The sequence below is a fragment of the Giraffa tippelskirchi genome, chromosome 5 (genome assembly GCF_054371585.1).
Source record: "Giraffa tippelskirchi isolate mGirTip1 chromosome 5, T2T-mGirTip1v1.2.pri, whole genome shotgun sequence".
Taxonomy (NCBI): Eukaryota; Metazoa; Chordata; class Mammalia; order Artiodactyla; family Giraffidae; genus Giraffa; species Giraffa tippelskirchi.
The window spans coordinates 188,031,394-188,048,065 of record NC_137279.1 but is presented as its reverse complement, the minus strand read 5'-3'; the positions used below and the strand labels follow the sequence as shown (position 1 = coordinate 188,048,065).

The 16,672-nt window shown below is 44.3% G+C and overlaps 1 long non-coding RNA gene across 2 annotated transcripts in view; it reads right to left on the bottom strand.

Moving 5' to 3' along the window:
* Positions 1 to 16,672, bottom strand: part of LOC145507451 (uncharacterized) — a 79,291-nt gene that overhangs the window by 62,209 nt on the left and 410 nt on the right. For both annotated transcript variants that reach the window (XR_014054872.1, XR_014054873.1), the window contains exon 2: positions 15,430 to 15,509. This is a non-coding gene — a long non-coding RNA (uncharacterized LOC145507451). The remainder of the gene's footprint in view (positions 1 to 15,429; positions 15,510 to 16,672) is intronic.

Below are 16,672 nucleotides of genomic sequence, written 5' to 3'. Positions count from 1 at the left end.
TATATACTTGATATGAAGAAGATGAAAACATAATTATTTCCAGCCAATATGATCATATATAAACACTCACAGATTACGAATCAAAATAATATGTAGATTGTTGATACAACGCAGTGGTTAAATAAGAAAGTAACAAGTAAAAATCAAGTCTTTATATTCTCTATAACCACTAAGAAAGCATTTCATTCAGGACATGTTATGTAACATAGTGTTATTGTACATTTCTGTAAGTGTGCAAGAAATGTACAATAACACTATGTTACAGAAATGTACAATAACACTATGTTACATAGCATCTCCTGAATGATTAGACTATTTGGATGACAGAATTTCTCAAAAGTTTACATGATTAAAACAATTTCAAATAAAGTCTCTATTATATTTTTGGAGAAACTCGCCAAAATAATTCCTTGTTAATTTAGAAGAATAAAGGGATCAGAATAAATCTTATGTATTTGGAAATGGAAGTATGATAAGGCGGAGTGGCTTTTGCAAATATTAAAAGTACTATGAGGCTATGTTAATTTTTAGTCCATTTAGCCCTATTATTAGAGAAGGAATTTGACTATATGAAGCTGGCAAAGGTAAATCATCAGAGAAGTATGGATTACTTAATGGAGAGTCAGACACTACTTGTCAGATGGAAATGTACTGATGAAAAGACATTCTCTGGAGTATGTTAAGGGGAATGCAACAAGGTTATCGATGTTCTGAGAGGTTTACTTAGCACCCCTACCCTCTTCCCATAGAACTGGTGACCTTTAGATACCCAGGCGAAAATCAGGCAGTCTGATTTCTAAAATAATTGATACAGTAACCATATAGACCAACAACAGAGAAAACTAACACCAGAGACTCAGCCTTTTTCTCAAATCTAAACAAAGAACCAAGGTTCACAGGGCAGGTAAGGAGCCCTAGACCCTCAGCAGAGAAAGGCATGGGCAAAGGAATAAAAAAAAAAAGATTCCAGAAGAAAGAGGATAATTCAGGTTACACCATAAAAGCTAAGAACAATACTCCAACTAATAAGGGGATTTAAATTTTTGAGTTCATAAACCAAGAACAAGATGATATGAAAAAGAAAAGATTGCAAAATAAGAACACCTTTTAGGGATTAAAATAAAATAAAGGTAAAGCCAGAGAAATTTCTCTGAAAGATTAAAGAGATGGAAAATAACAGGGAGATGATAAGACATAAGGGTCATGGAAAGAGAGGGCAGTGGGATTATTAGATAAAGTGTAGATGTGACTTGAAACTGATGAAGGATGTAAAACATCAGATGGAAGGGCTTGCTCTACAATGAATTATGAACAACTTCACCCTAAGGCAGATCTTATGGTCTCTTTGATCATGGAGTTGATCCTTTTCCCATTGCATGGATTTCTGAACACTGCAAAGGTAAATTTTTAGCCTGTCTCTCGAAAAGTGCTCAGGGATTGAACACTTTGCTTATCATGCCAGATTATCTACTGTCAGTTTATCACCACCAGCAGCAGCAGCATCATTCCCACTACATGCCCACCACTGCCCTATGTGTCTAAGTCTGGTAACGACATTTCCAACAATTCCTTTCCTTGTGCAGTTTTGGTTCAGAGTGTGCTCCTAAGAAGAACTCATACAGGACTGTAAGATTTGGAAATTGGAAGTGATAATAGTCAAGGCTACGTTTTTTCCAGTAGTTATGTATGGATATGAGAATTGGACTATAAAGAAAGCTGAGTGCCAAAGAATTGATGCTTTTGAACTGTGGTTGGAGAAGACTCTCAAGAGTCCCTTGGACTGCAAGGAGATCCAACCAGTGCATCCTAAAGGAGATCAGTCCTGAGTGTTCATTGGAAAGACTGATGTTGAAGCTGAAACTCCAATATTTTGGCCACCTGATGGGAAGAGCTGACTCATTTGAAAAGACCCTGATGCTGGGAAAGATTGACGGCAGGAGGAGAAGGGGACGACAGAGTATGCGATGGTTGGATGGCATCACCGACTCAATGGACATGAGTTTGGGTGGACCCCAGGAGTTGGTGATGGACAGGGAGGTCTGGCGTGCTGCAGTCCATGGGGTTGCAAAGAGTCGGACACGACTGAGCGACTGAACTGAACTGAACTGAATTGCCAGTTCTGAGCTTATGCCTTAAAAGACGTCGCCTTAAGAGGCCATTTGCCTTCCTGTGCTTCGGTCATTGCAAGGAGAATAATGTGCCCCAAATGACCCTGGGTCCCAGGAGGAGGATGGGAGACTCATGGAGCAGGGCAACCAGAGTCTGAAGTAAGAGCTACCCTGGTTGATTCACAAGCTGAGCAAGAAAGATGTTTATAAGTGTCTGCCACTGAGATTCTGTCACTGTGCTTTACCCAGCCCTTCTGCAGCACTTGCTGACTAATACAGGTGCACCGACTATGTCGTACTTTTTTATCCTTTAACTGATTATTCTCACTGTTTACTTCTCTTACTTAGAAATGTATTTCATGATATGGATAATAGTGAGATGTCTCAAACACTTTTTGGAAAAGGGTGAAGTATAGATAAAATACTAAGGAAATATTTTGGAAAGTGCTGCTTTACCCTCTGATTTTCAAGAGTGGTTCAGATAACTTTTAGAATGCTGTTGTGTGACAGTTCTTAATATAGTTTGGAATGTAGCCATTAAGGAGAAGTCTAGGGTAAAAGAGTCAAATGAGAATAATGTCAAATTACTTCATCCATGAAGAGAGGAAGAATTTTGGAACAGGAAGCCAGGTAGAATATTACAAGCAAGTGATGTACCTTAAAGTCATGCAAATGAGTTAATGATCGGGTTGACAATAGTCACTGGTGCAAAGATTTGTCCTGTTCTTTTTTATTTGCCTGAAGGAACCCGTGATTAAACATTTTTTATATCAATGATTTTCTTCTGCTTTTATTGCTTTAATATTCATTTCAGTTATCAATTTTGAGAGAAGAAATCTCAGTCATATCGTAATGAAATTTTCAGCAGAATTACGTTATAATTTATTACAATTATCATCATTTTTCTAGGTGAACGTGCTAACATGCTTCAGAATGCTGTTTATGCATTGTCCCTCATTCTCCAAATTTAACATTTCACAGCTTTCTGTATATGGGCTTGGAACATCGTTAATGTTCAGTGATCTGAGAACATAGCATCAATTGATAATGATAAAAGAAAAAAAAAATCAATCGCCACCAATATGAAACCCAGGGGAAATCAACTGAAGTGGAAAACTATATATTTTGTGCAGAGGCTTAAAAGTAGGAAAAATTATGGCTTTATTGGCTCTTCCCTACATTCTGCAAGCATACCACAGGTCTGTGTAATTTATTTTTTGAGGCTACTCTGTAAGCTTGTGCTGAAATGCAGTGAGTGCTTACCATGAAATGGGTCATTAATTCTCCTTCGTTTTGCTGCATTGGAGCAGATGATAATTATTAACCTAGCAACAGGGGAAAGCAACTAAAGCCCTCTTAGCCCTTGGGGTGAGGAAACACTGCTAACCGTGTGGACAATCCAATGGCTCTTCCTCTTTCATAAGGGTAATCTTGTTCCCTTGTTTCTCCTGCAGCGCTGTCCTGAAATGTTTGTCCTGCTCCAAGAAACTGTTTCTTAGTTTGTGCAACTGAATATTTTTTTCTTTTGTGGGCAGGCTAGATTGGAGGATTGACTGAGAAGGGGCAGATGAGGAGAGGGGGACACATATCTGGAGAGTTAGACAAGGCTGAACTGAGATTAGAAAGCACTTTGGAGGAGCCTCCCTGTTCCTCCCTGTGAGCCTGGGCTGGAGCGATGGCTCCGTGCATGTGAGTCAACCAACCAGCTGAGTTACTGCTAAGGAAGCTGAGACTGGGGCTTCCTAGATGGCTCTGCAGTAAAGAATCTGCCTGCCAACGCAGGAGATGCAGGTTCAATCTCTGGGTAGGAAGATGCCCTGGAGAAGGAAATGCCAACCCACACCAGTATTATTGCTTGGGAAATCCTATGGACAGAGGAGCCTTGTGGGCTACAGTTCTTGGGGTCCCAAAAGAGTCAGACATGACTTAGAGATTAAATAGGAACAAGAAGAAGCTGAGACTGACCCATAAGTTGTGGCATCAGGGTCCTTGAGCTGCAGTTCTGCAGAACAAGGCAGGGCAAGTGGCCTTCCTGGTATCACAGTTCCTGTGGCAGGTATGTCTGTGGCAGATATGTCTGTGCAGAGGAACCAGTCTTGGAAGAGGGGAAGTCCTGTTTCTGTCTTACTGAGGTATAAATTCAGCTTGCAGCAAACACATGATAAGGAACAAAGGGGAAAAGACTGGTGGCCAGGGAGCTGGGGCTTTAGGAACCACAGAGCAGGCCAATGGCCCCAGCAACAACTGAGGGCTGGGCTGTCCAGAGAACAGGACAGCATTCCTGATTTTCTCTCCGCCCTAGTGAACTTCATTAGGTTGTGTGTGGCTTGTCCATGGATGCTGAGTAGGCTCTTGGGTTCTGTGACCCCTGAGGGAGAAGGTGAGATTCCTGGAAAAAGGAAAAAATGTTCTTATAGCATAAGAAGAAGGCTAGAACCATTTGGTTGAAGACTTAGAGAAGGAACTTATGGTTGCTAGGGGAAATGGGTAGTTAGGCAGTTTGGGATGGACATGTACACACTGCTATATTTAAAATGGGTAACCAGCAAGGACCTGCTGTAAATACTTTGCTCAATGTTATGTGGCAGTCTGAATGGGAGGGGTGGGTTGGGGGAGAATGGATACATGTATGTGTATGACTGAGTTCCTCTGCTGTTCACCTGAAACTGTCACAACATTGTTCATTGGCTATGCTCCAATACAAAATAAAAAAGCTTAAAAAAGGGAGAACAAAAAACAAAAGGGTTTGGCCTAATATTTAAGCCAGGCTGAGGCAATGGGTTGTATCTGTTAAAGAGACTATACGTTACTGAAGTACAGCAAAGCCTTCTGACACCTCATCCTTTCCTAATGCTGAGAAGTTCTGGGAATGATCCATAAAACACGCCACTGAAAGGTTATGTCAGAAGAACAGGATTTATGTCATGTCCTCATACAGATAGAACAAGAGTCACATTCAGGGTACGGTGAACGGTAAAGTAGGTTGAGAAGTGGCAAGAGTAAGTGAACTTAGACACTGAACTAGGTAGCTGTTGCCACAGAGCAAATTACCACAACTCAGTAGCTTAGACCTACAGTCTATCCTTGTTATTTGCAGATTCAGAGTCTGCTAAAGCTTTTGATACAGATCAAATGAGATTTATTTGCAACCTTGAAAAATCAGTCATCACAGTTGCTTTCGCGGTCATTTGCAAACATCTGCAGAGAGGAAAAATCCCAGACACTGGATGCACCCATTCCCAGCAGAGGTGAACGGAGGCAATGGCTGTCCCTGTAAGAGTCCTTTCTGTGCCCTATTTAGTGCCATGTTTTTTTGCATTTTGGGGCTTTTTGTTGGTAACTTTTCTGTTTAAAGTGGTCTCCAAGCAGTGTGCGGAAGTGCTGTCTACTCTCCTGAGCACAAGAAGGCTGTGATGTGCCTTATGGCGAAAAATATATGTGTTAAATAAGCTTCATTCAGGCCTGAGTGATTGTGCTGTTGGCTGTGGATTCAATGTCAGTGTACGCGCACGTGTGCTCAGTCGTGTCCGACTCTTTGTGCCTCATGGTCTCCTTTGTCCATGCCAGGCTCCTTTGTCCATGGAGTTTCCCAGGCAAGAATAATAGAGTGGATTGCCATTTCCTCCTCCAGGGGATCTTCCTGTCCCAGGGATCAAACCCATGTCTCTTGGACCTCCTGCTTTGACAGACAGACTCTTTACTACTGTACCAGCTGGGGGGGGGGGGGGTTGCCATTTCTTTCTGCAGTGCATGAAAGGGAAAAGTGAAAGTGAAGTCGCTCAGTAGTGTCTGACTCTTAGCGATCCCATGGACTGTAGCCTACCAGGCTCCTCCGTCCATGGGATTTTCCAGGCAAGAGTACTGGAGTGGGGTGCCATTGCCTTCTCCGATATTAAACAGAAACACACATTAAAAACAAGGTTATCTGTTGATCAGTTGATGAGAATGTTATGACCAGAGTCTGGCAGGAATCCAGCCCTGTGTTTCTTCAGGAACAAAGGCACAAGTTCATTTCTCACCGAGATGTCATAGAATGCAGCTATCATGAATAAAGAGAATCAACTGTATGCTTATTTTCTCCTAGTTTCTGTAGGTCAGGCACCTGGGTGGGGTTTAACTGGGTCCTCTACTCAGGACTTGTTGTGGTCCTTTAATGGACTGGAACTTGGGGGTACAGAGTCGACCGATAAAAAAGTGAAAGAAAGAAAAAAAGAGGCTGAGCCACATGAAGGGGACAGAGGAGAGAGAGGGAGAGAGAGAGAGAGAGAGACGGGGACCAGTGCTCTGAAGGAACAAAGGCGTTTATTCAACAGATTGTGGGCATATATATACTCTCTTACAAGATAGCCCTTTTTAGCAGAGACAAGGATCAAAAATCTAACAAGTCATCTAGAAAGCCAGAGGCTAGAATCATTCTCAAGAGAGGGGGTTGTAAAAGTTACTTTACATATCAGAAAGGAGGAGACTTGTAAATGGCTGCTATTCACCGTATGGAATTTCCATACAAATGAGATAGATACATGAATTTCTATTATCCCTGAAAGCCAGCTTGCCAGCTCTCTGGCACCTGTATTCAGGTGCTGTTAAGGAACATAGAATTCATGCAAGACTGAAAACAGCACACAGGAAGTCTCCTATTAAATGTATCCTGACAAGGACTCACAGGCTGCATCCCTCTTAGGAGCTGGGGGTGCTCTTCAAGCTCATGTGGTTGTTGGCAGAATGCAGTTCTTGTGGCTGCAGGACTGATGTCTTGTTTTCTAGCTGGCCCTTAACTGGGCTGCTCTCAGTGCCAGAACTTGGAGGCTACAGCAGTTCCTTACCACCTGGCCATCTCACAGCCTGGTGGCTCACTTCTTTAGACAAGCAGAACAATCTTTCACCCTAGTTGCCCATGAAGGAGTCTCACATATTGTAACATAACCATGGAAGTGATTATCTCATATAACACAACCTACTGCAGGAAAGGACATCCCAGAAGCAAGTCGCAGGTTCCATCCACACTCAGGAGGCGGGGATTACACAGGTCATAACCCATTGGGGGTCACACAAAGGTGCACCTGCTATAGAGGCATGTCAAAATCTTCCAGAAAATTCCATACAAACACAGGGAAGATGAGATGCCATTGTTTAGTCAGGAAAAATCTAACAATTCTGAAATTAGCACTGAAAGAAGATGCATCATTGAGGGTGCATGGTGATGGAGAAGGATGCAGGTTGGACACCTGGGTCATGTCTAACTCTAACACTAACTACCTGTAGTCAGATCACTGGGCCTCAACTTTGTCAGTTCTGCACAATAGGCCCTGTAGTTAGAAATCCATGGATGAGTGAGACATGCACACATTTTCAAACAATTGACGTGGTGAACTCAAAGATTTCAGTCAGTCCACCTACCATTCAAGCTATGAGAGGCCCTACTCCGTCCTATTTCACTTTGTTAAGAATTCTTCAAGGGCCCCTGGATCAGGGTACAATTTCAGTGGAAAGGAAGTATAAAGACCCCAGATTATGGAAATAATTATATTTTCCCTTTTCAGCTAGGTCTCTATCAGTCCACATTGAGCCCACACTCTGCACGTTGCAACCTGACGGTTCCATGGATGAAAGGATCAGAAAGGTCTATGCTAGGAATTATTTGGTGGTCAAGTGGTTAGGGCCCTGTGTTTTCACTGCTGAGGGCCTGGGTTCAATCCTTGGTCAGGGAGCTTAGATCCTGTGAGTGCATAGTGCATCCAAAAAGGGAAAGGTAAAGAAGAAAAATCTGTCCCAGGCCTAGAGCCTGTGATTCAATAAAAATTGGGGTGAAGGGTGAGCACAGGGCACAGGGACTAGAGTTGTTCAGTTTTAGGTTTACATGTCATTACAGGTAATCCAAGGGCATCATCATTACTGTCCTAGTATCCGTGGGTCCGTGAAGTGCCAATGCTGCTGCTGTTTAGTTGCTCAGTCGTGTCTGACTCTTTGTGACCTCATGGACTGCAGCCCTCCAGGCTCCTCTGTCTACGGGATTTCCCAGGAAGAATACTGGAGTGGGTTGCCCTTTCCTCCTCCAGGGGATCTTCCCAACCCAGGGATTGAACCCATCTCTCTTGCATCTCCTGCATTGGCAGGTAGATCTGTTACCACTGAGCCACCTGGGAAGCTCGTAGTGTCAATGAGGCAGTCTGAAATTACTGAGACTTCCTCCTCAATCTAGAAATAAAGACAGGAATTGGATTTTAAGATTTTAGGTGCCCCTGCCCCCTCCCTTGACCCCCAGGTACATTAGTGTGTGTGGTCTAATTAAGCTCCATTTGGGAGGAATACACAATAGGGCTCTTTCTCAAGAATTGCTTTCAGACTCCTCAGCCCTTTTGTTTTGTTTCTCTTTTATTTGGAGTCCAAAATCCATTAGCCTTCGAGCTCCTGCTTCTTCAAGGGGCCTTCAGACACAGAGTGCAGATGGCTGGACAAAGCATGGCCCTTGTGCACCCGGCCGGATTTGCCCCAGGCCTTCCTCTGATAGAGCCTCTTTCACTAACATTTGCTTTTTCAAAGCCATCTTTCCTGAACAAAGGCTTCTTTCTATATAGATGACTCCTAATAACCTCTTTTTTTTTTTTTCTGTAAGGATATTTGTTTCTAAGCCTTTACAGAAACATTGTCCTAATTCTAAATTCAGTCCAGAGGTGAGATTCTCTGCAGAGACACTGAGCGTGAACAGTGCCACAGCCTTGCCTGATCAAGCCACGTTTTATCTCTCAGATTCCATGTTATTTCTCTGCAGAACAAAGAGGCTGAATTAGATGATTTCCAGGTTCTTTTTTTATCTAGTCTAGGGTGCTGATGTAAGGAAGCAGGGCTTCCCAGGTGGCTCAGTGGAAAAGAATCCACCTGCCAATGCAGGAGACCCATCTGGATCGGGAAGATAACCTGGCGAAGGAAATGGCAACCCACTGCAGTATTCTTGCCTGAGAAATCCCATGGACAGAGGAGCCTGGCAGGCTATATAGCCCATGGGGTTGCAAAAGAGTCAGACATGACTTAGCGACTAAAGAACAACAGTGAACTTTGCTAGAATGTTAGTTGCTCAGTTGTGTTCAACTCTTTGCGACCCCATGGACTACATGTAGCCCGCCAGTCTCCTCTGTCCACGGAATTCTCCAGGCAAGAATACTGGAGTGAGCTGCCATTTCCTTCTCTAGGGGATCTTCCTGACCCAGAGATCGAACCCGGGTCTCCTGCATTGCAGGCGGATGCTTTACCATCTGAACTCCAGTACTTCAAGTCACCAGATGTGCTTTCTCAGCATTCAGATTCCTGGGCACCAGGGAGGCCAACTGGACCAGAATCTCAGGTAGGGAGGCCTAGAAATTTGTATTTATATACATAGTAAGCCCCCCAGGTATTTCTACACGCAGTCACGTTTAGGATAGACGTGGGTAGCATTTGTTTAGAAAGCAAACTGGAGCGTCATGTTTCTGCTTGCACGAATAAGCCATCCATCGAGAACAGCAGGAGGAAAACCTGCTTATTCTGCTGGTTATACAGTCTCTGCCTTTTCTTGGGGACACAGGTGTGTTGGTATTTGGCCCAGGAAGAAAACACAGGAAATAGCTACAGGCAACAATGAGCTCTTACTGAAGCGGTTGGCCTCCCCTCCCCCCAGCTTTTCTCCAGACTTCAGCCCCAGCGATGAGCAAATTCAAGTTCAGAAGGTGCTGACCACTGTAAATAGGACACCGACAAAAAGCAGAATAATTGATATACACATGCTGTCCTTCTTCATTTTGACAACTCCATCCTTTTTGCCAATCTATTTGAAGGTGATTGAACCATGCTCTTGTTTAGCCTTATTTTATTGGGGAATTGGAAGGCAGCCTTCCTATTTATTTACCCCGTTTTCACCCATGAGGACAAAATCAAAACTCTATCAGGAAAGTAATCGGTGTCACTTATCCCTGTTTTGAGGACTGATGGGGGCTTGGTGATGATCCTGCCATGGGGAATTGAAGGACGTCAATCTTAGTTTCATTGTCCTGAAGCTATTTCTCATGGAACTCGCTAGTTTTGTATTTACTTTTACTTGGATTACTGAAAGAAACTTCAAGTTCCGGAATCTTTTATTTTGCAGGAAAGATAAATAATGGAAGCATTCACTTGCAACCTGGGCCAGTGATGACATCACAAATGGCCAGTGCTTGGAGGTGCTGGGGCTGCTCCCTTCTTTTGGCCTGTTCGGATGTGGGGTACCTCACGTCCAGGAGGTCTTAGGTGTTCATAAGCACATCAAGCTCTCCCAGGGGGATTGTGTTGAGACCTCAGCATGGGTCGTGCAGTATTCTGGGGTGCGGGCCCTTCTGAGGTTGTCTGCTCTCCCAGGGAACCACTGGGGAGGTGCTCTGGGCATCATCCTTGATGTCTGGTGCAGATGGATGCTGCCTTGTGCATTATGACATGTTCGATTTGCTTCCCAGTGGTGTTTTTGTTTGTTTTGTCCTCTTGAGCGTTGCTGAGAAAGGTGATGGGTGAACAGAAAACAATCTAGTAATTTGGATTAGATCAGCTCAGTGACACAGAAAGCTCCTACAAAGCTTCTCAGAAAGGATTTTACAGTCTCAGAAAATGAGCTTGAAATGTATTTTGGCATCACTCAAATGCAATTCTCATTTCTGCATCTCTTTTTTATGACAAAAATCTCTGCATCTCTTTTTATGACAAAATTTTTGAGTTGCTAAAAGAGAGAACCCTTGCAGCTTTAGAATAGGACCTTCCTTGGGCACCATCCTCATCCTGTGCTTAGAAAGGAGTGGACAGTGAGTTGAGGTCTACTCTGGGCTGTGGATGGAGAATTCTTGTCTGAGGTAGGGTTGGTATGTGTGGGGATGGAGGTCAGAGTATGAGATTATGGGCCAGTGGACTCAGAACTACCCTAATTCTACCTCTCCCCTGCCCATGAGGTCTCTGAGGGCATATACACAGAGGACAATCTCAGGAGATCAGTGTGTCATTAGCTATAATTCTGATGCCACATGCTAAGCTCCAGCAGAGTCTTTGGGCTGAGAAAGTTTAAACCAGTTGGTGAACCAACCTTAGCCTGAAAGATTAGGCCAGAGAAACCATTTCATTCTGAAGCTGAGACATTGTTGGCCTTGGATGTCCATCCCAGGCCACCCAAAGATCAGGAACGCTCACATGTGACTTTCTTTTGTTGTTGTTGTTTAGTCACTAAGTCATGTCCGACTCTTTGCAAGTCCTGCAGCAGGCCAAGCTTCCCTGTCCCAGAATTTGCTCAGACTTATGTCCATTGAGTTGGTGATGCCATCCAACCATCTCATCCTCTGCCATCCCCTTCCCCTCCTACTCTCAATTTTTCACAGCATTGGAGTCTTTTCTAATGAGTCAGCTCTTCACATCAGGTGGCCAAAATATTAAAGCTTTAGCATTAGTCCTTCCAATGAATATTCAGGGTTGATTTCCTTTAGTATTGTCTGGCTTGATCTCCTTTCTATCCAAAGGACTCTCAAGAGCCTTCTCCAGCACCACAGTTCAAAAGCATCAATTATTTGGTGCTCAACCTTCTTTATGGTTCAACTCTTCCATCTATACATGACTACTGGAACATGTGAGCTTCTAATCTCAATCATATGGGGACAAAACAAAGAGAGCTTAGAAAAGCCAAGGAGAGGCGATCTGGGAACTCAGCCAAGCTGGCAAAAGAAAAATATCCAAAGAGAAAGTCCATACCCTCTGCTTGACCTTTAACTTCTTGACCTTAGGGCTATGGTCTGGGAGATGATTTCATTCACTTTACCTACCTCTCCCTGTGTAAACTGGAAAAGAGGGATAGGGAGTGATGGGGAGGAAGAAAGGCTTGGGCCAACGGTCCCACCATCTTTGTTTTTTTTTTGAGAGGCCAAGGGACACTTTGAGAGGCCAAAGGACTTAATACTAGTCTTGGGCTCATCAGGGATGCTGCCTTTCCTGTACTCTGGGATGTGTAGCAATGTTTCAGGGGATACCTGCCCACACCTTCATGGATAGTGCCCCCTGCCCCAGTCCTTAATTACGTGCCACATATCCTTAAAGGACCAGTGAATGCCTTTTGATAGTTTCCAAGAGCTTCCAAGTTGGCCAGGACACACCTTTGGACAACACCCAGCTCATGACAGCACAAGTTAGAGAGTATAATTCTGCCAGGGAAAATGACACAGACTCACTATACACCTATAATATTAGGACGGCCAAAATCTGGAACATGACAACACCAAATGTTGGCAAGACTGTGGAGCAACAGAAACACTTATGCATTGCTGGTGTACATGCAAAATGGTACAGCTACTTTGAAAGACAGTCTAAAGGTTTCTCACAAAACTAAATGTATTCTTATCATTCAATCCAGCAGTTGCACTTCTAGATATCTAATGATGTTGAAACTTGTATCCAACAAAAACCTGCAAGTGGATATTCATAGCAGCTTTATTCATTGTTGTCAAAACTCAGAAGCAACCAAGGTGTCCTTTAGTGGATGAATGGATAAATAAACTGCGGTACAACCATACAGTGGAATATTACTCAGCACTAAAAAAAATGAGCTATGAAAAGACACAGAGGAAACAAATGCATATTACTAAGTGATAGAAATCCAATCTGTAAATGTTCCATACTGTATCATTCCAACTATACGACATTCTGGAAAAGGCAACACTATGGAGACAATGAAAAGACAAGACTAGTCGTTGCCAGGGGAGAGATGAATAGGAGAAATATGGAGAATTTTTAGGAAAGTGAAAATACTATGTACATTATAATGATGAATACATGTCATTGTATATTTATCAATGCCATTGTATATATTAATGTCATTATGTCATTATATACTTGTCCAAACCTTGAGAGTGTATATGAGTGTTTTCAGTAGTCATGTATGTATGTGAAAGTTGGGCCATAAAGAAGGCTGAGCACCAAACAATTGACGCTTTCGAATTGTGTTGCTGGAGGAAACACTTGAGAATCCCTTGGACTACAAGGAAAGCAAACCAATCAGTCCTAAGGAAATCAACTGGGAATATTCATTGGAAGGACTGATGCTAAAGCTGAAGCTCTAATACTTTGGCCACCTGATTTGAAGAGTTGACTCATTGGGAAAAAACCCTGATGGGAAAGATTGAAGGCAGAAGGAGAAGGGGGCAGCAGAGGATGAGATGGTTAGATAGCATCACCAACCCAATGGACATGAATTCGAGCACACTCCAGGAGATAGTGGAGGACAGAGGAGGATGGTGTGCTGCAGTCCATGGGGTCAGATGCAACTTAGTGACTGAACAACAATTAGAATGCACAACACCAAGGATGAAACGTACGGTAAACTGCGGACCTTGGGTGATTATGATGTGTCAATGTAGGTTGATCTTTGGTAAAAGAAAAAAAAGTATCTTTCCAGTGAGTGATGTTGCTAACAGAAGAGACTTTGCATTTGTGGGGCAGGGGATGTAGGAAAGCTCTGTACCTTCTCCTCAATTTTTCTATGAACCTAAAACTTCCCTAAAAATATAAAGTCTTTAAAAATGGCACAGATCTGGTGCTGTCATATAAAACTGAATGGTAAGTCCCCCGTTACCCCTCACATAAAGGGTGTGTCTCCTTGCGTGCTTGTCTCAGGCCTGGGAAACAACCACTGAACTCTCTCGGGATGTCTTAAGCTTTAGCCAGGGGCCAGCAAATGTTTTCTGTTAAGGGCCAGATAGCAAACCCATGAGGCTTTGCTGGCCATAAGGTCTCCGTCATAGCTACTCAAGCCTGCCATTACAGTGTGAGAGCAGAGGTGCTTGGCCATGTTCCAATAAAACTTTATTTATAAAAATTCAGCCACATTTGGCCCTGGGGCCATGTGTTTTCAGTCTCACTGTATCGTGGAAAGGATGAGCCCAGGGGCTGGGACCCCTCCTGTTCAGTCTGTCCAGAGCACATCCCTTGTCCACGGAGTCTCTCTGGACCTAGTCCCCACACTCAGCTGTCACCTGCTGTTTGGGAATCAAAGCCCCACTTAAGGGGACCTCGCTCATCATCAAAGCCTTTTTATTTCAGACCCTTCTTCGGTGTGGGCCATGCACATTTCATGACCACAGCTGGGCTTGGGGAGGGTGGGGATGGACAGCCGTCTGACTTCCTCCATCTTCAGCCTTGAGGGTTGGTTTAAAAAAAAAAGGCATCAGCAGCATTCCACAGGGCTTCTTTGTTCTTGAGGAGAGCCCCAGGGTGGAGGCCCGATAAGCAGCCTTCCCACACTGGGTGGCAGAGTCTTTATGACGTGAGCGGGTGGGTTATCAGTGCTTTGAGGGGGAAGAAGGAAACCTTTAACCTTCAAAAGAACCACCAGGAGCACCCGCCTCTGCTGAGCCTTCACGTGTGTCCCAGAACCTGAGGTTACTTGGGTCCCCAGATGACACTGGGAGAAGAAAGGCATGTGACCTGGTGCCAGGCTGGTGTGAGCGACTGTGTTACAGCAAGGACGGTGTGGCTGTGTCGATCATTAGCATAGACTCTGTTATGCCAGCCAGTGCTTTTAGGATTTTGGTGGTTGTTCAGTTCAGTTCAGTCACTCAGTCATGTTCAACTCTTTGCGACCCCCATGGACTGTCACATGCCAGGCCTCTCTGTCCATCAGCAACGCCTGGAGTTTACTCAAACTCATGTCCACTGAGTCAGTGAGGCCATCCAAGCATCTCATCTTCTGTCATCCCCTTCTCTTCTTGCCTTCAATCTTCCCCAGCATCAGGGTCTTTTCAAATGTGACTCATTTGAGATGACTCATTTGGTGGTTGACCTCCACATAAAGTGAAGTTTATAAGGAATCTCGCAATGTGAAAGCGTTCATTGCACAGAGAGACTGAGGCTGAGTTAGTGTCTTTGCTGGGGTGCCCGCTGGGGGTTCCTTTTCCAAAAACAGATCTATGGAGCTTGGCAGGACAGAGTTTAAAATCCTCCAATGCCGGTAAAAATGTGTAGCATTAATAAAGAAACAAGTACAGGTTAAAACACACCTGCCTTCTGTCTTATCTGTTAAAAATAAACTTGTTTAACTTTCAAAAAGCGGTTGCATCATCATAGCTGATGGCAACTTGAGCAAGTCCTTGATCTGGAAAGCTCCTAATTGAAAAGAGTTACCGAGTTGGATGAGATCCCCCTGGCCCCTGTTCCTGCCTCTCCTGGCCACCCTCAGAGCTGGACACAACTCCTCTCAACACCCACGCTTCCCCACAGTCACACGGGACCCTCCTGCCCCAGGATGGGAGCTGAAAGGGATGGTGACCATGGGGCATGGGGAACAGCTCCTTACCCAGGCAGCCTTGTTGCTTCTCCTACCTTCTTTGGGCACACTCGCCTGGCAGCTTCTGATAAGTGGGAGAGAACCAGTTTCTGCAAAAACCAAGCACAAGATTTCAAGGAGATATACTCCCTTTGACTCCAAAGCACGAGACTCTTGGGCTAGAGATGGGCCCAGACAGTCAGGGGCCCACTTCATACATCCACAGGCAAGACCGTGATGCCAACACTGACATTTATTAAAGGCCTCCTGTCAGCAGGTCACTGTGCATGAGGAAGGCTTGTACATGATCCGTGTATTTAATTTTCTCTGAGTGATTTCCCTCTGGACATCTGATTGGCTGGGAGTCGTGTGCCTCATTTTGATGAAGTGGCCCCTTCTGCAGCCTGACGCCTCCTTGGTTCCACCACCATCACTGGGCCTCACTCTTGCTCTTCAGCGTCTGAACTCTTACTGTAATGTCCACTTGGGGACACAGAGTCTTAGGACTGGGGATCACGTGGTCAGTCTTTTTGATTCTGGAGACCAGTGGCTTTCTCATGGCTTGCTGGCTGCCCCCCAGACTTCTGCCTGTTTCCTGTAACCCGACTCTGAGGATCTACAGAGCTCCATGTGACCTTCTGGTGACAGCAGCATGATTCTTTAGGGTATTTGCATTAAAAGTGAAGTCGCTCAGTCCTGTCCAACTCTTTGAGAGCCCATGGACTGTAGCCTGCCAGGCTCCTCTGTCCATTTGATTTTCCAAGCAAGGATACTGGAGTGGGTTGCCATTTCCTTCTCCAGGGGATCTTCTTGACCCAGGGATCAAACCCGCGTCTCGTGCTTTGCAGGCAGATTCTTTACCATCTGAGCCATCAGGGAAGCCTATTTGCATTATTTTGATGAGTTTTTTTTCATTTTCAGCTTTCTAAGTACTAATCTTACCTCCTTATAATAACAATAATAACCAACATTTACTGAAGGGTTGTCACTCATGCTCATGGGGCTTCCCAGGGGTTGCTAGTGTCAAGAATTTGCCTGCTGATGCAGGAGACACAAGACACTCATGTTCAATCCCTGGGTCAAGAAGATCCCCTGGAGTAGAAAGTGGCAACCCACTCCAGTATTCTTGTCTGGAAAATCCCAAGGACAAAGGAGCCTGGTGGGCTACAGCCCATGGGGCTACAAAGAGTCGGACACTACTGAACACTATCACTTAAAACACACTGTGTGAATTATTCATGTGAATGAATGACTTCATTTAGTCCCTCCAAAC